Source organism: Acomys russatus, chromosome 24 (assembly GCF_903995435.1).
Source record: "Acomys russatus chromosome 24, mAcoRus1.1, whole genome shotgun sequence".
Taxonomy (NCBI): domain Eukaryota; kingdom Metazoa; phylum Chordata; class Mammalia; order Rodentia; family Muridae; genus Acomys; species Acomys russatus.
Window position 1 is genome coordinate 12,795,202 of NC_067160.1, and position 21,037 is coordinate 12,816,238.

The 21,037-nt window shown below is 42.1% G+C and overlaps 1 protein-coding gene across 3 annotated transcripts in view; it reads left to right on the forward strand.

Moving 5' to 3' along the window:
• The first annotated feature begins 1,229 nt into the window (after positions 1-1,229).
• The window catches only part of Atf2 (activating transcription factor 2), an 84,195-nt gene continuing 64,387 nt past the window's right edge, over positions 1,230-21,037 (forward strand). For all 3 annotated transcript variants that reach the window (XM_051167030.1, XM_051167032.1, XM_051167031.1), the window contains exons 1-2: positions 1,230-1,403; positions 16,064-16,157. The gene's annotated coding sequence lies outside the window, so the exon portion shown is untranslated. The remainder of the gene's footprint in view (positions 1,404-16,063; positions 16,158-21,037) is intronic.

Genomic DNA, 21,037 nt, shown 5'->3' on the forward strand with positions numbered 1-21,037 from the left:
GTGTCTGCCTGCATGAACCCACGCGCACCACATGCCCACAAAGGCCAAAAGAGGTTGTGGGGTCCCCCTGTTTGTGAGTAGCCATGTGGGTGATGGGAAACTAAGCTTGGGTCTTCTGCAAGAGCTGCAAGTACTCCTAACCACTGCGCCATCTCTCCAGGTCCTTTCCCTGCAGTTTTTAAAAAGCTAATTCCAAACATTAGCAATTTTTGGCAAAGGAAAAAAAAATGTGGCAAGAATGCCTCTTCTACGCTGTGTTCTCATTGGCTTTCTTTGGTCCTCTTTTAAAACGTTAATTCCGTTTTTAACCTTGAAAAGAATGAGACGATCCTATTGAAATCAGTATTTCCATATGTAACTATATACGAGAGGAAATTTGATAGAAGAGCACACACCATAATTCCGAGATTTTTTTCTCCAGTACTAGATCGTTGCATTGTTTTAAAATATGGTGACATGGGTGGGTGGAAGACTATGCATTTCCTTTTGATCATTTCCTTTGAACATACGCCTATGTAACAGACCATGTACTTGACGCGGGGTGGGGACGAACAATCAGATGCCGTTCTAGCTTAGTAAAGATCTGAACAAAGACCTCTGAGAAAAGGCTTCTCAACGCAGGGCTGACTTATTTTGCTTCCTTCTGCACACCGGGGTGCGGGGGTGACGACTGGCAAACCCCGACCCTCCCAAACCTTAAGCGCAGCTCCCCAGCTCCAGCTTCCGGGTACCCTGAGAGTGGTCCACGAGCGCGTCTCCGTTCAGACCCCCACATTTATAGCCAGACCGGAAACCGACGGAGACGCCCTGAGCTCAGTGCTGGGTTCCTTTAGGCTACCCAGACCTCACCTCTCTTCTCTCCCAGCGCCCACGCCCTCCCGGCTCCCTCCATCGCCACCTGAGCGCACGCCCCAGATCCGGTGCCCGCCTCCCGACGGCTGCCAATCACAGCTCTCCGCAGTTCCCTGGTTACCGAAACAACGGTCCTTGGGCGCTTTGGCCACGCCCCTTTGGACGTGTTTCCCGCCTTCCGTGATTTTTTTGCCCAATCACCGGCGTCTGAGTGTTCTTAGGTTCCCGCCTCCCCTTCCCCGCCCTCCTGAAAACCCGCCCTCTCTCTTAAGCGCGGCGGAGTCACCTGACCCGCAGACGCTCCTTGGGTGGAGAGCAGGAAGGGGCGCGCGGGTGAAGGGGAGGGGCGCGAGGAGAAAGCGGCGGGGATGCCGGGAGTGGGGCGGGGAGAAGGCTTGTCAGTCGGGTCTCGCGAGAGAGGACGGAAGCCTGTGGGAGCCCGTGGCCTTTAAAGTGCGATTCAGCCCTTTCCTCCGGGGCTAGTTTGTAAACACCGCTGGGCTCCGGGCTCCCGGGTGGCTGGAAGGACCATGAATTAGTAACCTGGAAAGGTGAGTAGTGGTTGAAGGGGCCGCAGGCTTGGAGGCTGTAGGGATGCAGAGGAAGAAGGCGCTAACATGGCGACGTCGCTGCCGGTAGTCCCCACCCCCCGCCTCCCACCCCTCCGGCGCCCCTGCTGTGGACCCCGACCCTCCGGACGGCTGTGTCCCCGCCGCCGCCTCTGGCCTGGCGGACCGACCGGACCGTTAGGTAACGTGGCTGCGGCTCCGGCCCCTCCCTCCCTCCCTCGCGCGCTTTCCCCAAGCCTAAGCGAAAGGGGATAACGGCTCGTCTCAGACCCCTCCCTCCGATTTATCATCCTCTTGTGTGGTCACCGGAGAGGTCTCTCCGGGGCGTCCTTCGGACCCGCCCAGCTGACGGGGAGACCCCCTCCTCAAGTCCTTGATCGGCCGCGAGAGGGCCCACGCTGTGTGCTCCCCACCCAGGACTCCCCCGGCGATCGAGGACCGCGGGGGGTTTGGGATGGTGCGGTGCAGAAGGATTGGGAAGCGTGGCTGAAAATCTGGCCGGGGTCCCCGCCTTGGGTGGAACGTGATATGGAGCCAATGGTATGGAGAAGCTGGGAGCTGGAGGACTCGGCCTTTTCTGTCCTTTCTGCCACCCGCACACTCCAGGTGGGGCGGGGTTGAGGTGTAGGTGCAGGTTGATTCTGCTATTCCTCCCCCCCCCCCCATTTATCTCGACGGGTGTTCTGCGGAGCTTTTGTAGGGAAATAATAAGTGCCTTTTATTAACACCCGAGGGACAAGGGAGAGAGGTAGGTGTGTGTACGTCTGTCTCCCTGTAGTGCTCGCTTATTGAACCAGACCTAAGGAGCTGGGGACTATTTTTATGCACCTAGATAATAGAAAAATTGCCTTTTCTTAATGGGGAGTCTTAGAACTGAGGAGGTCGAGCAAAACTACCATCAGTATAATTGAGGAAAAGCGATTACTCATGATAGACCCTTAGGCCTGCTGACTGAGATTACCTTGTGGAAGTAACAGTTTCTCAGGGATTGTAAATTATGGAGACATTCACATCACATGCAGGTAATGCTACATTTGAAATCAGACCAAACATTGACTATTCTGAGTTCATTTTCTCCTGTTTGAAGAAATTCTTACCTCCTGGAATTGCTATTGTCCAGTAATAACCGTTCCAGGAACACTCCTTCAGAGCCAAATGGCCTGGGTCTATTGCACTAAAATTGTAAAGGTAAGACTTTATGAAAGCAATTAACTAAGTGATTTCCTAAAATAGAGACCCAGTAGGAATCTTGTATTTAAATTTGCTAAACCTATTTGAAGAATCCCTGGAATAAACTTTTTTTAGTATAGAAAGATTTCATATTCTAAGAAATATATTCTGTATAAGTCAAAAAAAAACTAAGTTCATAGATCTTTAAGGCCATCAATGGTTGGTAATTATTAAGCATCTAAGTATTAAAAATACTAGAAAAAAATTTTCAAATTTACAGTGTGTATTCTACCATCCTAAGGTGTTTTTCAGGCTTTTTTGGGGGGAGGGGCCTGAAGACAGGGTTTCCCTGTGTAGCCCTGGCTGTCCTGAAACTCATTGTAGTCCAGGTTGGCCTTGAACTCAGAGATCCGACTGCCTCTGGTTTCCCAGCGAGTGCTGGGATTAAAGGCAGGAGGCACCATACTTGACAGTTTTTTGATATCCTAAATTGTAGAGAGGAGTTTTCAGGAACATTGTCCATTTTATTTTTGATAAAAGGTATCAGTATACTCCTATAAGCTGGGTGTGGTGGCGCACACCTTTAATCTCAGCACTCAGGAGGCAGAGGCAGGCGGATCTCTGTGAGTTCGAGGCCAACGTGGTCTACAAAGCGAGTCCAGGACAGCCAAAGCTACACAGAGAAACCCTGTCTTGAAAAAAACAAAACAAAACAGAATACTCCTATAGATTATATAGAAATCCCTTTAACTTTACTAGGCTCTCTATTTTGTATTTGGAGCATTATATTATCAAATACATTACCTAGAAATTCTTGCATTCATTTTTTATTTGGAGGAGCACTGTTAAACTAAAATAGTGGTAGGACTGGTTACCATGTCCGCCCTTTAAACATAATTGGAGGGATGCTTCTATGGGTATTAAATTTTTAAAGCTGTATTGTTTTGAAGTGACCCTATCCACTAAATATCTCATGACCAACATTAAGTCAAGAAATCTACATTTTTTAATTTAGCTTTTAAATAATCTTTAAAACTTGAGTTTTGATCTGTACTCTCCTCATCAGTTATATTGCTAGGTCTGGTAAAGAGCTTATTGACTATGTTGTTTTCACTCATTTGTGTCTTTGGGCCCTTCCAGCATATGTGCTTCTGGTGAACTGGTATTTCTTTTGTTAATTTTACTGAAATGACTTTAGAAAGGTTATGAAGTCTTTTATATTTAAAGCAGAAATTTTACTGGAACCCTCCTTGATTAGAAGTCAATGAAAATTATTGGATAATTCAACTCGCATCTATAAAAAGTAATACATATAGTACTTCTCTTCCCTGTACTAACTGGTAACCCACAAAACCCACCTAGCATTGTTATGTATGCTCAATGTTTAACATTTTGTGTTTATTTTATATTCACATCAATTTCTTTAGACTGAAAATTGGCCTGAGATGCAGTTAGTTATGTGTATTTTTAAAAATGATTTATTTGGCCGGGCGTGGTGGCGCACGCCTTTAATCCCAGCACTCGGGAGCCAGAGGCAGGTGGATCCCTATGAGTACGAGGCCAGCCTGGTCTACAAAGCAAGTCTGGGACAGCCATGGCTACACAGAGAAACCCTGTCCCAAAAAATGCCAAAAAAAAAAAAAGAGAGAGATGTATTTATTTTATATATATGAGTGCTCTGTTTTCATGCATATCAGAAGAGGGAATCAATCAGATTCCATTACAGATGGTGCGAGCCACCATGAGGTTGCTGGGAATTGAACCCAGGACCTCTGGAAGAGCAGCCAGTGCTCTTAACTGCTGAGCTATCTTTAAGCCGTGTTGTTGTTTTGTGTGTGTGTTTTGCCTGCTTATGTGTATATGCGCCATTTATGTTCAGTGCTGCCCTTAGAGGACATTTTACATCCTGAATCCTTGAAACTAGAATTATAGATTGTTGTGAGCCAATGTGTGGGTGCTGGGAACCCATCTCAACTCCTCTTCAAAAACAGCAGATACTCCTAACTGCTGAGCCATCTCTCCAGCCCTTTGTTTGCTTTTCTACCCATGCTAGGAAAGCTCTTTTTATTTTGGTTTTCCAGACATGGTTTCTCTGTGTAGCTTGGCTGACCTGGACCTTGCTTGTAGAGCAGGCTGGCCTCGAACTCACAGACATCTACCTGCTTTTCTCTCCTGAGTGCTGGGATTAAAGGCGTGTGCCACGATTGCCCTGCTGGAAAGCCCTTTTTTATTGAGCCTCTATAAGTAATTTGTTTTTATTTTTACATTTATGTGTGTGTGTCTCTCCTTGGCTGCTTTTCTGTCTGTGTGGGGATTGGCATATGTATGGAGATATGCGTACAACATATGCATATGTATACAACTTTGAAGAGTATTTGTTCTCTTCCCATCACATGGGTTTTGAGGATGGAGCCTGGTCATCAGGCTTGGTGGCCAGGCCCTACATGTAGCTCTATGTTGACTATGTTGAAGAAGTAGTGGTCATCGTCACTATTTTCTGTCTGTGGGGAAATATCCTAGAAAACACTTCCTTTGTTCTGTTTCTCAAAATTAAAAGTTAAAATAAGATATCATTTCACAGAAAATAGAAGAATGTCATGAGTCTTTGAGGCCTTGGTAATTGCAATATTATATTACATACATATGAATTAGACAATTGTAAACAAGTCTGTGATGTGTATGTCCTCTCATTTACTTTTATTGACAAACCAAAACTGATACATTTTCATTTTAAGATAGATTGTATGGCCAGGTGTGGTGGTATACTTCTTTAATCCCAGCACTTGGGAGGCAGAGGCAGGCAGATCTTTGTGTGTTCGAGGCCAGCCTGGTCTACAAAGCGAGTCCAGGACAGCCAAGGCTACACAGAGAAACCCTGTCTCGAAAAACAAACAAACAAGCAAAAAGATTCTATGATGCTTTTTTCCTTTTGGCATTTTGGTAATCATTCTTAAGGGTTTTAAACTTTTATTTGTCATTGTTTATGTGTGTAATGTGTCTGTATTGGGTGTGGCATTCAGAAAAACTTTAGAGGCAGTTTCTTCCTTCTCCCTCACATGGGTTATGGGTATTGAACTCACGTGTCAGGTTCAGGTTCGCACAGCAAATGCTTTCTGGCTAAGCCATCTCACTGCTCCTAAAATAACGATTATTATTTCTATTTCTTCTCTTGCTTTCTTTTGAGGGGGGGCACAACAAAAGGGGTTGTGAATATATCTTGGGGGGGGTGTAGGTGTACTTACTCAGGTCTATAACTCAATTGGTAATTATCAAACTTTCTCTCCATTAAAAAACATTTGAAAATACAGTAGTGAGTGATTTTTTTTTTTTTACCATGAGATCCTTGATAAGGTTCTAAGAGAAACAGAATAATTGATTGCAATTGGCAGATGGACTTGAGTAATTGTACTAGTATATATTTAACTTTATCTGTATCACTTTCTTTTTTTCCTTGGTTCCCCACCCCACTCCACCTCCAGTTTTTTATGTAGCCCTGGCTGTCCTAGAACTCACCAAGTAGCCCAGGCTGGCCTCAGACTCAGATCCGCCTGCCTCTGCCTCCCGAGCGAGTGCTGGGATTTAAGGCATGAGCCGCCTCCAGTTTTTAAGTATGTTCTCTAAAATGTTTTCATTTTGTTTAATAGGTTCTAACCGTTTGCATTCTAGTTTTCTACCTTTCCTCATTTAGTTTTACCTTTCCTAGCATTGTAGTTTTCCATTACATACATTTTGTCATGTTTGATGGTTATGTACAGTTATCCAAGTCACTTAAACCACTTTATAAATTACTTGGCATTAAAAGTCTGAATGGAAAAACTTGTTTTCAGTTTTTGCTATTTATTTGAGAGAGGATGTCACTCTGTAGTCCAGGCTGGCCTGGCACTGCTGGCTCAGACCCATGGTAGTCCTCCTGCATCAGCCTCCTGAGTCCTGGGATCACAGTCAGCAGCCACCATGTCCACCTACTATTTAGTACGTTTATTTGCTTAATTTTGAAGACAGGATCTCATTACATAGCACTGACTGGCCTGGAACTCACTGTGTAAGCTAGGCTGGCTATGCTTTGCTTTTTTATTTATTTATTTTTATTGGATTAATGAACACACTTTTGGTTTTTTGAGACAAGGTTTCACTGGGTAACCCTGTATTTTTCTGTTGTATAAACTTTGCAGTATTTGCTACATTTTTCTTCCTTTGGCTTGGTTCCATAAAATAATAAACTCAATGGAATTACTTATCAGAGGATATATTTGTGGAGTTGGCAGGCCGACACTGACATTTCAGTGAGAGTGTGCTAGCTTTACCATCATTTTGCTGACTTTGTTGTTATAATGTCGTTACTTGATTGGGAGCTTTTAGTGGAAATAAGTTATATTGTTTAATAGTTCAAAGTTATATGTTGACTATATAATTTTTAGTTACTGAACAATGACCTATGTACTGGAACAAATATTCTCTATTTTATATTTTCTGTCACATCCCTGTTTATTTCTCTTAAAGTTTACTGGAACTTACAACAGACAAATAGCATCAGTGCTTAAATTATGTGCACTTTGCACATTGAATTTGTTAGTTTTAATTTATGATCTTCTTTCTGAATTATAGATTTCAAGGAATTACTAAATTTTCTATCATATATTCTCTGGCATATTGGATGTAGATTTAGTCATCCAAATTGTGAGTTGTGTTATGCTTAGACAGATTATTTGTTTTCTGTGCCTTGGTTTGCTTTTATTTTCTCTCTTTCTTTTCACTTATTTATTTAGAGACAGGATTTCTCTGCCTATCTTGGAACTCATTCTGTAAAGCAGGCTGGCCTTGAACTCGAGAGGTCCAACCTGCCTGTCTCTGCCTCCCAAGTGCTGGGATTAAAGGTTTGCGCCACCACTGCCAGGTGCCTCAGTTTTCTTTAAGGAGAACAACACTTAACCTTGTATACATTTGAATAATGTATGTCAGTGCTCACAGCTATGTCAGGGAAGTTGCTGATACTCAGGGCCTGTTTCAGTGATTACTATCAGAGTTCATTCAGAAATGCTCATCTCCTGGAGTCCATCCAGGCATGCGTATGATGTGGTTTGAAGACAGTACAATAGTCATTTATTTGGTAGCTTTGGCAACAAATTTGGATTTTTCCCTCAGAATTTATAATTTGTGGTAGAACCTACTACCTTAGAATTTCCGTAAGGCTGCCTTTGCTCTCCCAGAGATCCACTTTTCTGTGCCTCATGACTGCTGAGATTAAAGACATTGTCTCTAATATTACTTTATTTTTCTTTTTAGTTAAAGAATATTTTTGTGATATTGGACTAATTTCACTATTTACTCACTTCTTGTGTGTTTTATGCATCTCATCAACTTTGAGATCAAAGCTTCAGTATACTATTGATACTGATATTCCTGGAAAACATCTGTTGAATGTTGTGGGTAGAGAAAAAACATTAAAATTACTGCTTCCCTTGTTGAGGTTAGTGTAGGGATTCCGAGGGCACCACCAGCCGCAGCAAGCTCCAAAGGTTGCTGCCATCAACTCTACGCAGGCCTGGGGGGCAGGGGCAGCTAGGGCTGCCACTGAAGCCTCCTCCCCTCCCTCCTTCCCTCCCCCCTCCCCTTTCTCTCACTCTCATTTAGGAATTTCTCTGTGCCTCACACTACCTGATAGAATACCGTCCCCAAGCTCCTGGGAGTCCACTGCCTCCCTCCCCCCCCCCCCCCCCAGTCCTTCCCAGAGTGCCTAACACTATCAACTACTCCCAAGAGCTATGTACCTTGAGCTGTGGCCCGCTAAAATTTAAAGTTGCTAGCTTCCGGACCGCATTCCTGCCCTGGGGCTATGGAGGCAAAATGGCCACCACCTGGAAGCAGGAGCTGTCCAGGGTGACTATTCTTGCCTCAGCTAACTCTTTCCTGCTGCCTCCATGGGCGCTGGCTATGGTGTCTATTCCTGCTTCAGCCGACTGTTGAATTCGGACACCTTTCCTCCCTCAGAAAGCCTGCTGTTGGGCTGCCATAGGAGCCGTCCATGATGAGGACAACCTTTCCTGCTTCAGCCTACTGCCTTCACAATGGACTCTTGACACGTTGTAAACTTTATTACTCCTCAAGGCAGAAAGTTGGCCAGACCTCTGTGTGAGAAAGCTCTAGCAGCCCAACCCCTGTCCCCTAAAATGCCATCTGCAGCCCCTCACTAGGACTCATCTCAGATTATGCTAATGTGGGATGAAAAATCTAGACAAAACCTCGCCAATCCCTGATTGCCCCCCAGCTCAGGCTTGAAATCCCACCAGTCCACACGCTGGAAATCCCTGCCCCAGAAAGCCCCACCCCCTAAAAAAAACCCTATATAAAGGGGGCTGTGTCTGCCCAGCTTTCTGCTGTCTCCTTCCGGGAGCAGAGGCAGCTGCTTCGGTATTTGTCCTTCCTCTCCTGGATTCTTGCTTCAGTAAACTGCCTTCTGTGTCTCTTCCACCAAAGAAGAGGGGGAGGAAGAGGAGAAACAAAGGAGTGGGGCTCAGGCTCCAAGGCCCCTCAGTTCTCAGGATGTAGGGGCAACCTTTGCCTGGGAGCTGCATCATTTCGGTTGAGGAGGATTCCTCTCAGAGCTGTGATGTTCCTGGGCTCCCATGTCTCAAGATACCTTCCCAGCTCTGGGAGTTGTGAACACCCTTCCACCCAAATCCCGGAAGTCAGGCTATACAATGCACACAACGCCCGAAATAACAACAATTGGGAATATATTTCTCATTTTAGAGGAGTTTTATTTTTCTATATTGATGAGCTATGAATTTCATATCCAGTATATGCAAGAACAATATCAAATCCACAGACTAAAGATCAGTTTAACTCTCACAGCAGATTTTGGCATTAAATGTGCAGTGTTTAGTTCCTAGTTATAAAAATAAAGAAGTATGACATAATATTAAGCATTAGGAAAATGTACATTTATGCTCTTTGAGTTCATGCCCTATTCTGTATTTTACACATTATTTTCTTAATTCTTTTTGATATCCACCAAATGCATGTGAAGATGATAGTGAATCATAGTATTTGCATTTTCCTAACAAGAGAACTCAAAGATACTTTAACAATGAATGGGTAATAAGTAGTTTTTATGTATGGCTGTAGGCTTTTAGTCTCATGAATTTAGGTTTGTTAGGAACAGTTTGCTGTTCCCAGTGTAGTTCTAAGATCATCTAGTACTTTGTGGTACCTGTGAAGTCATAAGGAAATTGTGACACAGAAACTCCCTGCCTATTTATATGGTTCTGCTGCCCTTGAATAACCTTGTGATAGCGCACAAGCCCATCCTCCTTGTACCCTAATATTTTTGTTCACTATAAAGATTTTCCATTACTGACTCATAAGTTACCATACATTTAGCATCTTAATGTTTTAGTGAGAATTTTGTAATTTTGGTTTCCTAAAAAAAAAAAAAAAAAAACACAGAAATGTTATGGGAATAATGTTTTCATTTTAATCCCAGGTATGGGGGTAAGAGGCTACTTCACAGCAAGTGACTTAACTATGATTTGCCTTGTGTTCTAGCAGGGGTGTGGTTTAGCCAGCTGCAAATAGTTTCTGTAAGTATGTGATGGTTGGGATTCTGGGAACTTTTCAGAGGATATATAAATGCTAGGGCTCTAAGAGGCAGAGTGGCTGTGGTTGCCAGATTGGTAGTTGGATTCTTTTGGTTGCTATTTGTCAAATAGTGGTTTGTGAGGAAATTAGTTATCCTGATGGCGAAGATCAAATTTGCCCCAAGGAACTTGATGCTCCTGATCAGTAGCAAGTGTTCTAACAGTGACCTACCCCCTTTCCCCTCTATCCCCTTTTCTCCTTTCTAGTTTTAGGAGGTTAGAAGGATAGAAGAGAGAAAAGAGAACCCACAAAGTAGCAAACACTGGCTACATAAGAGTACAAAATTATTTTTGTAGGTCATTAAGTCTAGATTGGCTCATCTGGGAGCCCTCCATTTAAATAAAATCATAAAAACATGAAAAGTATATTTAATAATACATTTCTGTGTGATATTTCAATATATGTATAGATTATGCAGTGTTTTAAAACAAGTTAAAAATCTCTCAGTCACCTCATTTCTGCATGGTTAAACATTTAAAATCTTTCTTTGAGCTTTTATAGAGAAATACTGTAAGAGCTTCTTGCATCTATTCATGTGTAACTTAGAACCGGTAATCAGCTTCCTCAGCTTCCTACTTTTTGTAGACTGGTAATCACCGTTGCATTCACTCTCAGTTTTTGTAAAAGTGTGTGTGTATGTGTAAAATGTGTTTTGTTCATACATAGGTAAAACAATGCAGTGCTTACTGGCTTATTTCACTTAACATAAACAATAATCTCTGGTTCTATTCATGTTATCACAGGTGACCAGATCTCATTGTATGCTTGGAATCCGAAAGCCAGAATCAGTGTGTTAACAGTGTTATAAGCGGTTTGCTATGTCTGGGGAGGAACCCACGTGCAAGATCACTCAAGTTGTTGGCTTTGCAGTTGTAGAGCTGCCCTCCCTTGTTGAAGTTTCTTTTATAAAACTGTGCTTGTTTCTCTTAGCTTATTACTTAACCTTACTATCACACAAATAATTGAGACTCTTTTATAATACAAGGCATCACAACAGTCTGAGCAGTTTAAGCCTGTTCTTAACCCTCTGTTATTTTGTCTTACTCCCAGCAAACATGCCAGCAATACCTGCACTTTGTAGCTTTCCCCAGCTTCAACTCCTTCCTCCTTGGACCTCTCCCCTACTTCTCCGAACTACTTCTGTGTCTGGCAGGAAGTCCAGCCCTATTCTCTCCCCTGCTCATCAATTGGCTATAAGGTGTTTTATTGACATAACAGGGGAACAACTGGGCAGCAGAGTTTACACAGTAGTTAGACAGGAAATCAGAACTGAAACGACACAATAACCTTATGGCTACATTCCTTCTTTGTTCCCATCTGTGCAGGGCTGCCCTTCACCTGGGAAGCTGACATGCTTTCCTTGTGGCCATCTCTGGCAATGGCTCTTCTATTTCTCACCCGGCTGACTTCCTTGTCTGGCTCAGTCAATCAATCAATCTCTCCCTCTCTTTCTCTCTTTTAAGGTCTTTCTTTCTTTTTTTTTAAATTTAATTTATTTATTACATACACAATGTTCTACCTGCATATAACTCCCACAGGCCAGAAGAGGGTACTAGAGCTCATTATAGATGGTTGTGAGCCACCATGTGGTTGCTGGGAATTGAACTCAGGACCTTTGGAAGAGCAGCCAGTGCTCTTAACCTCTGAGCCATCTCTCCAGCCCCTCTTTTAAGGTTTTTCCGAAACAGAATTTCTCTGTGTAGCAACCTTGGCTGTCCTATCCTCTCTTTGAAGACCAGGCTGGCCTTGAACTCACAGAGATCCACCTGCCTCTGCCTCCCAAGTGCTCTGATCAAAGGTGTGTGCCACCACACCCAGCTCTTGCTTAATCATTTTCTGAATGGCTCAGTGTGTTGTAGATTGGGCTTACCTGGATGCATGACTGAGGATATTCATTCTTTTTGGAGATCTGTAATCTCTGAATACCTGCAGAATTCCCTTTTCTTTTAATAGAACCTATTCAGAGGTTCCAGAAATTGAATCATAGACATTTTTAGGGACCATTCTGTTTACTACAAATTGACTCCTTAAACTTTTTAGTATAAGTTTAGATCACTAAAAAATTTAATTTCCAGGGGTTTTGTTTGTTTGTTTTAAAGATATGGTCAGCAGTCTCATACTATTCCTGGTTTTAAAATCAAGTTTGACAGTTGAATTTTTTATTGTTCCTTTCATTAAACTTTTGTTTCCTTTTCATTCCTTCATAATTTTATGTGGCTCCTGTATATCTTAGTGTTTAAGAATACTTTGTTAACATTTTATGCTTCTTTATAATAACTATAAACCCACTGTCTTAGTCACTGTTCTTTTGCTGTGAAGAGACACCATGAACACAGCAACTCTTACAAAGAAGAACATCTAATTGGGGTAGGCTTACCGTTTCAGAAGTTTATTTCATTAACATGGTATGAAGCATGGGGCATGCAGACAGACATGATGCTGGAGAAAGGAGCTGTAAGTGAACTGAGTCACTAGACCTACCTTGAGCTTCTGAGACCCCAAGCCCACCTCCTGGTGACATACTTCCTCCAGCAAAACCACACATACTCCAACAAGGCCATTGCTTCCTTTAGTACCAATCCCTATGGACCAGGCATCCAAACACATGAGTCTCTGGGAGTCGTTCCTCTGTTCTAACCATTGCAGCTAGCTCCTCAGTTTTCATACTCATTTTGTCTCTTTTCCGTTCTTATGGAACTCCCTCTCAGGACAGTGGATTTTCAGATAGTATTCCAAAAATGGGAAAAGTAGTCATCAAATGAAAAATAGTGTTTTTACTATCAACTGTGGAGCATACCTTAATTCAGAACAGTGTTGAACACAGAACAAGATACAGTTAATAAAACCATGTTTGCCTTTAGCAGAAATATAATATAGGAAAAGAGGATTAATTATACCTTTATCAATAGAGGCTTTGTGACACTCTTATTTTAAATTATCACTTTTTAAAATTACAGAGCCGGGGCAGTAGATTTTGGATGAGTGAGAGGTATGGAAGCATTTCTGTTTCTGAAAAGCATGAAAATGAGGACTCAGGGGAAAAGGCAGATTGAAAACTTAGACCCTGGGCTGGAGAGATGGTTCAGAGGTTAAGAGCACTGGCTGCTCTTCCAGAGGTCCTGAGTTCAGTTCCCAGCAACCACATGGTGGCTCCCAACCACCCATAATGAGATCTTCTGGCATACAGTTGTATATGCAAGCAAAACAAATAAATAAATAAATCTTAAAGAAAATGAAAAAAACTTAGAAACCAAGTATCCTTTGGGGAACTTTTATGTAACATTCATTAATGTGAAATCTTTTAAGCTTGTGACTTTGTAAGTGTGCCCCAAACCTGCTTACGTAGTATCTTCTGCATACCACCCAGGACTTCTCTTGGATATATAAGACTCTTAAGTATGTGATAAAGAAAAATAGATTCCTTGTTAACCTGATGCCTGTCCCCTGGGCTCTGTGTTTTGGTAGTGTTTGGTTCTCCATGAAGTGCTTACTGCTGACATTATTGCTACCTTCGTATTGGAGATACTGCCTTTGCCCACAGATTAGTTATGTCCAAGTGTGAGAAATATCCAGAAAGTGGGTCGGATAATATTGGTGAAATAGAGATTGATTTTTCATGTCTCCACCTTCCAAGCTTTAAAAGGTATTTTTGTTGTTGCTGTTGAGGGTGGGGGTTTGTTTTGTTGAGACAGGGTTTCTCTTGTAGTCCTGGCTGACCTGGCTGTAGACCTGTAGACCAGGCTGGCCTCAAACCCACAGAGATCCACCTGCCTCCTGAGTGCTGAGATTAAAGGTGCGCGCCCCCACACCCAGGTCTAAAAGGTATTCTTTTTAATGTTTACCAAAGTCTAGATAATTGAGGATAAGTCAAGCTGTGCAGGACAGGTATGGCTGCTTAACTTGACCTTGTTGCTTTATGTGATAATTGCCTTGCTATGTTTCAAGTGCTAGTTCTAAATCTTCAGTAAGCAGCTGCTGAAATAAGATTATAAATATCTTTGTGAAGATAGGCTGACTTAAAGCCATGCTTGTAAAAATGAATATTTCTCTGAAAAACAAAATAGTTTGCAGGACTGTATCTGTGCCTGAAATACGTGAGCATGTTTTCAATAATCGTCATACAGAGCCAGTGTACAAGGCCGATCTGCAGGTGATAAAGAAGGGACAGTTATGAATACCAGAATGACAATGTAAGATGAAAGAAAAAATTAATTGTATTTGGAAGAGTAAACTCATATAGACCATCCACAAAAATGTCCTTTGAATTGCTGTTCCATTTATAGCTGTATTTTGCATTTGTGTAGCTAAATGACCTTTTTGAGTCCTTCTCCATAGGAACAGTTTGTATCTAAAACAGGTTTGTTGTTGTTGTTGCCAGCTTTGAGATGAGACGCTTTCTGGTTTCTGGTTTTTCAGTTTAAGTTATTAAACATGCTAAGGAGCCTTTACTACTAAAGGAAAGTGTTGCCCTTCTTTCCAGTAGTCTGGAATAGGGAAGTCTTCCTGACCCTGACCTGACTTGAGAATGGGTGCTCATTCCCAAGACAGTGCACAGGAGCAGCTATTTCATTTTAAGCATCATGCTTTGCAAAGTGCTACCTTTTCATAACATAGTTGATAGAACCTTCTGCCAAGTTCTACCTATCCCACCTTATCCAGTACTTACACAGCAGATCTGTGTGATCATTTATACATTTTGTGGATTGCCTATAAGAGTTTGCTCTCAGCTGGGCAGCCTTCCTGCCATTTTTGGCCAGTTGTGATAGTTCTGCCCCATAGAGTGTGAGTAAAAGTTTCTTCTGGGGTTTGTGAAAAGTATCCTTAAAGGGAAGCCATTATTATTTTCTCTTTCCCTTGCTGTCTGATCCACAGTTCTGAAGGCTAGAACTTTAGCAGTTCTTTTTTTTTTTTAATTTTTTTTATTTATTATAACTTATTCATCATTACATCCCAGTTGTTATCCCCTGGCTCTTATCGTCCTGTTCCCCACCCTATTCCTTCCCCTAGACCTCTAATGTGGGGAGGGGGCTCCCTCCCCTTCCTCAGTGTGTCCACAAGGCGCCAAGAGTTCATGTCAGAGGCAGTTCCCGCCCCACCCCCACATGGAGACTGAGCTTTCCATCAGCTACATCTGAACAGGGCTCTAAGTTCTGTGCGTGCAGTGTCCTTGGTTGGTGCATCAGTTTGTGAGGGCCCCCTAGGTCCAGATGGTCTCCCTGTCTTATTCACCTTGAAGGGAAGGGAATTGTGAGAGTATCTGAGTAGCAAAGGGCCTTGGGTCCCTGATGATCATGGTTTTGGGATGCTTGTGTTTATGTGAAATAATTAAGCCTCTTAACAATCCAAGACTGAATTTTCTTAGCATATCGTATTCTAAGATTGTGTGTGTGTATGTTTGTATGTAACATCAAGATGTTTCCATGTAAGAGACACTTTTAAACCAGGGCCCACAGATTTTATTGTGTAGCAACAACATAAAAATTAATTTTTTTATAAAAATTAATTTTCACACTGAACATTTTGATGCTAGGTTCATCGGCTCTGACAGTTCACCTGTTATCTGTCCTTTAGGCATATGCTGCTAAAAATCCCTTACTTTCTCCCCTTCATCATGGTTCTATTGCCTTTTCTCTATCCTTAAAGTTGATTCAAATCTATTAGGTGGTAATGTGTTGGCAATTTGGGGGAGCTGTATGGTGAACATCTTTCTGAAATATTTGATATTTTGGAAGACACTTTAATTTTATATAAGATAGTAGATAAAATTTAATATAAAATTATATTAAACAGAGTAATATGTTTGTTCTCTTCTGGTTTTGTTTTTTTCTCTACAGATACTAGATGGCAGCTTCAGAAGTATTGCTCGCTTAGCAAGAGCTGAGGGATTCCTGTCAGCAGAGTAAAGCTCATGGCCTACCAGCTGCAAAGGTAAGGGAATTTTGAGCTTCTCCTTCCTCCTCCCCATGCCTGTGCCTGTGCGTGTGTGTTGTGTGTGTACATGTACATTCATATCATGAGCACACATACATGTTGACACCAGAGGTCAATGTCAAGTGTCTTCCTCATTTGTTTACACCTTTTTTCTTTTGTTTTCTGAGAGAAGGTTTCTCTGTGCAGCCTTGCTGTCCTGGAATTCTCTCTCTAGGTCAAGCGGGCCTCGAACTCAGAGATCTGACTGACTGCCTCTGCCTCCCAAGTGCTGAGATTAAAGGTATGTACCACCACCTTTTTGAGACTAGGTCTTTCACAAAACCCAGAACTTACTGACTTTTTTTTTACACATTTTTTTATTGAAAAATAAAATAATCCATACTACATCTCATTTGCTATGCCATCCCATGCGTCCTCCCTCCCTCCCTCCCTCCTGCTTTCACCCCATTCCTCTTCCCTGTGACTGTGACTGAGGGGACCTCCTCCCCCTGAATATGCTCATAGGGTATCAAGTCTCTTCTTGGTAGTCTGCTATCCTTCCTCCGAGTACCATCGGGCCTCCCCATCAAGGGGACATGGCCAAATATGGGGCACCAGAGTTCGTGTGAAAGTCAGTCCCCAGTCTCCACTTAACTGTGGAGAATGTTGTGTCCCTTGGCTAGATCTGGGTAGGGGTTTGATGATAACTGCAAGTATTGTCCTTGGCTGGTGCCTTACGTAGAGCAGAACCCCTGGGCCCAGATCCGCCCATCATAGTGTGGAACTTACTGACTTAACTACACTGACTGGTCAGCAAGACTAGGGTTTCTCCTGTCTCCACCTCTTCAGTGCTAGCCTTTCCCCGTCCTCCGCCCCCACCCAAGTTGTGAGGATCTGTTTAGGTTTCTGCAGAGAGTGCGTCAATAAGTGTGCCATCTCTCTGCTCCAAAGTAAAGCTTTGAATGTAAAATTGGTTGGTTTTTTTGTTTTTTGTTTTTTTCTTTTGGTTTTTTTGTTGTTGTTGTTTTTTGTTTTTTGTTTTTTTTCCTCTAGTGAAAATAGTGGTTTTCTGTAGAGCATTTCTCAAACACTAGTATCCTATATTGATAGTGTGTTCCTCTGCATGGGTGTGTTGGAGGTTGGTCTGGTGTATTTTGATGGTAATTACTGTTTGCTGTCTCTGCCCCACCTGTACTTTGCCTAAGAGCCTAACCTGTTTGACCAATAAAGGGCCATTACACCTGGGCAGGGCAAATGGGGTAGGTGTAGCTAAGGTTCCAGGGCTGGGGAGACAGAGCTACAGGAGGAGAGGAGAGGGGGGAAGGCGGCCCGCCTTGGGTTAGGTGGAGGAGAAGCACATGGCCTGCGTGGATGGAGGTTTGGCCCAGATGATGATAATTAGCAAGTGTTTGGAGTTGTGGATGGGAGGCAGCGCAATAGAAATCATTAGAAGCAGATGGCGTGGGATTGCTTGATTGCTAGCGGGTTAAAAAAACACAGCCATAATAATAATTATATTATATGTATATGGTAAAATAACTGCAACATAGGTGGAGTGGAGATCTGGAGGGTTAGCAAATTTAGAAATGGCCTTTTGGAGATAGGATGTTTATTAGTATATGGAAGCACACTGAAGACTTAAATTCTATAATTTTTCTTATTTCAAAAGTTCTTAAACTTACTTAGCTTTCTAGCAAAGAGTCCAAATATAAAAGTCCTAATTCACCTAAAAAGTTTTAATTGTAGTAACAAGTTAATCTAGGAAGTGTTTTGTGGATTACAGAATTACTTGGAGCAAAAAATTTATTCTCACAGCCGTGTAAACCTATTTCCTTTGGAATGATTGAAGCTTATTACTATGGTTGTTGCTAGCCAATCCACAAACATCAAGTTGAAGTTGCATAGTTTGTCACTCATACCTTTTTGAACTGTAAATGACAGCAACAGTGATATTAGAGAAATAAAGTATGGTGATTTTTGTGTATAAGCCATTTACTATGTAGTTCCTAAAAATGAAAGGAAAATAGCAATTTAATAGGGCAGTCTGGTTTGTAGAATCTCTCTGGACATGGTGAACTAATGAGAGACATTGTCTGCTATGAAAATGCATAAATTGATCTATGGTTTCTTCTTGAATCTTGAGGTTCAAATCAGAGAAATTGCATAAATGAACCATTTTTCTAATTTTGGCTCCCCAAACTAGGGAAAAATTGAAATGTAGCTATTTCATATTTTTATAATTTCTTTTTTTTAGATTTATTAACTTTACATCCCAATTGTAGCCTCCTCCTTCGTCTCCTCCCAGTCCCACCCTCATTCCCTGTCCCTCTCAACCTCCCTCCCCCCAGTCCTCAGAAAGAGGAAGTCCTCCTCCCCTATCATCTGACCCCAGCCTATCAAGTCTCATCAGGGCTGCTTGCATCCTCTTCCTCTGTGGCCTGGAAAGACCACCCCTCCCAGGAGGAAGTGATCAACAAGCAGGCAGCAGAGTTCATGTCAATGACATAGCTTAATTTTAAAAGTAAAGCAGCCAGTTGGTTGGTGGTGGTACACACCTTTAATCCAGTACTCACTCAGGAGGCAGAGGCAGGCAGAGCTCTATGAGTTGGAGGCCAGCCTAGTTGGTCTACAGAGCAAGTTCCAGGGCAGTCCAGGCTACACAGAGAACTCTCTTGAAAACCATTAAAAAAAAGAAAATTAAAACATTTTAAAGCAAGTAAGAAGAAGAAAGGGATAAACCTTGATCATTTTTATACACTTACTTGCATTTTGAGCTGTTTTATGTGCAAATTAATGATCTGATTAGAAGTATTCTACATAAATTTATTCCTAGAGGACAAGAGACTGTTTTTAAATCATTCTGCTGTGGAGTCTAGCACAGTTAACACTTGTTGCCTGTGCAAAATAGTGTTCATTAGCTATGTGATTCGAATAAGATTTGAGTTTCAGGATGGAGAACAGATAGAAGAGGGAGATCAGAAGTGTCAGAAGCATCACCTGAGGAAGGGATGAGTGAGGGGCCTTGAGGGTGTTCTCAGAAGAGTAAAGGAGCTAATTAAAACCCTACAGAACACTAAGTATTTAATTAAAAAAAAAAAAAAAAAACTACGTAAAGAGCCAGGCATGGTGGCGCACACCTTTAATCCCAGCACTCAGGACGCAGAGGCAGGCAGATTGATGTGAGTTCGAGGCCAGCCTGGTCCACAAGGTGACTCCAGGACAGCCAAGGCTACACAGAGAAACCCTGCCTTGAGAAAAACAAAACCAAAAAACCTACATAACTAGGGACAGCTTAAGAGCTAGCACATAGGAGTGTGGACGGCAGGAATCTGGCTGTAGGGATCTGAAAACAGTGCTAAAGATTAGAAGCTCTGTCTATTCTAAGAGGATTTTCCTTCACAACTGGTCCTTTTCTCTCATTTTGGCAAGCACCACTTAGGTATAGATTATCAGGGGTGCTTTTGTTTATTTGCTTTTTGAATTTTAACAGTGTCCTGATTTTTTTTTTTTATGTAGTGTTTTCCTTTCTTACTCCCATTCTACACTTTTTATTAGTGGATTTGCAAGTTAAAATGATTTACTTCAGGGTTAAAAAGATGGCTTAGTGGTTTAGAGCACTTGCTGTTCTTCCAAAGAATTGGAGTTCTATCCGTAGGATCTACATCAAGCAGCTGACTCACAACTGCAGGAGGGTCAACTGCCGCTGGCCTCTGAGGACATCACTCCTGTGCACACACAGATACATATACTTAACTAAAAATAATAATAATTTTAAAAAGTAGGGGGCTGATGAGATGGCTCACAGTTAAGAGCACTGACTGCTCTTCCAGAGGACCTGGATTCAATTCCCAGCACCCACATGGCAGCTCAGAACTGTTTGTAACTCCAAGATCTAACACCCTCACATAAGCAGGCAAAACACCAATGCACATGAAATAAATATTAATTAATTAAAAATAATAAAAGTACTTTTTTTCCTTTTTAATTTAAGCAAGGTATTGTGGTACATTCCTGTAATCCCAGTTTTTGGGAGACAGGAGGATCAGGCATTCCTGGAAAGCTACATGAGACCCTGTCTCAAAGAAAAAGATCTGGAGTTCAGGGCTGCATAAATGAGACTCTGTTTCTAAAAAACAACAATGTGTGTGTGTTTGTGTATATCAATTTTTTACAGCAAGTTTGAGTAAACTTTTTCTTTAAAGCTACACTCGCAATATTTTTTTAAAGGTTTATTTATTATGTATACAGTGTTCTGCCTCATGTAACACCTGCAGGCCAGAAGAGGGCACCAGATCTCACTATAGATGGTTGTGAGCCACCATGTGGTTGCTGGGAATTGATCTAAGGACCTATGGAAGAGCAGCCAGTGCTCTAAACCTCTGAGCCATCTCTCCAGCCCCCAGTTAACATTATTTTAGTCTTTTTGAGGACCACATGTGATCTCTGTTGCATATCCTATGACAACTTCTTCTCCATCCTCAGCCATTTAAAATTGTGAAATACTTTCTTAGTTTATCCTAGAACCCTAGTTTATAAGCTTAGGGAAAGGTAAGATGAGTGGGTAAGAGTAAAATCTGGGCTTTCTTTTCCTGTCTTTTAAGTTTATTTTATATACATTGGGTTTTGTTGTTATTTTTTGTTTGTTTTGTTGTTGTTTGCCTACATATGTGTCTATGTGAGGGTGTTGGATCCTGGAGTTGCAGACAGTTGTAAACTGCCATATGGATGCTGGGAAATCAACTCGGGTCCTCTAGAAGAGCAATCAGTGCTCTTGACCACTAAGCCATCTCTCTAGCCTCTCTTTCTGTGGTTTTAAACACTCTTGGCATTTGCTTATTCTGCCTTATGTTGCTTCACTTAGTTTGAAATCCCATGTGTCAGCCATCAGAAGATCTTAG